Below are 438 nucleotides of genomic sequence, written 5' to 3'. Positions count from 1 at the left end.
AAAATTTTGTTTTCCAAGATCTTTCATCTCAAACTCTTTCTTGAGATGTTTGGGAAATTGTATCAAGAGGTTCAGATCATATACTTTGATGATTATCAATATTGTTCTCGAGAACTTGTTGTACTTTCACCTTAATACCCTCTAGTACTTTCATTATCCAGTGGACCATATAAATATGCAGTCACTACATCAACTTGCATCAAGTCTAATTTTCTCTCTTATATAGCCAAACTTATGAGAAATCTAAAAGTAATTGCATCCACCACATGAGTATGTCTCCTCATAATCAATTACTGGTCTTTGTGAGAATCCTTGTGCAACATCAGCTTTATATCTCACGATTTCAATTCCTCACAAGACCCATTTATATCCACTGGTTTTAACATCATATGGCGTCTTAATCATATGGCCAAATACGTCTTTCTTCCTTAAACTATT

This window comes from Brassica oleracea, chromosome C7 (assembly GCF_000695525.1).
Source record: "Brassica oleracea var. oleracea cultivar TO1000 chromosome C7, BOL, whole genome shotgun sequence".
NCBI lineage: Eukaryota > Viridiplantae > Streptophyta > Magnoliopsida > Brassicales > Brassicaceae > Brassica > Brassica oleracea.
The sequence above is the reverse complement of the archived record's forward strand: the minus strand, read 5'-3'. Positions refer to the sequence as shown.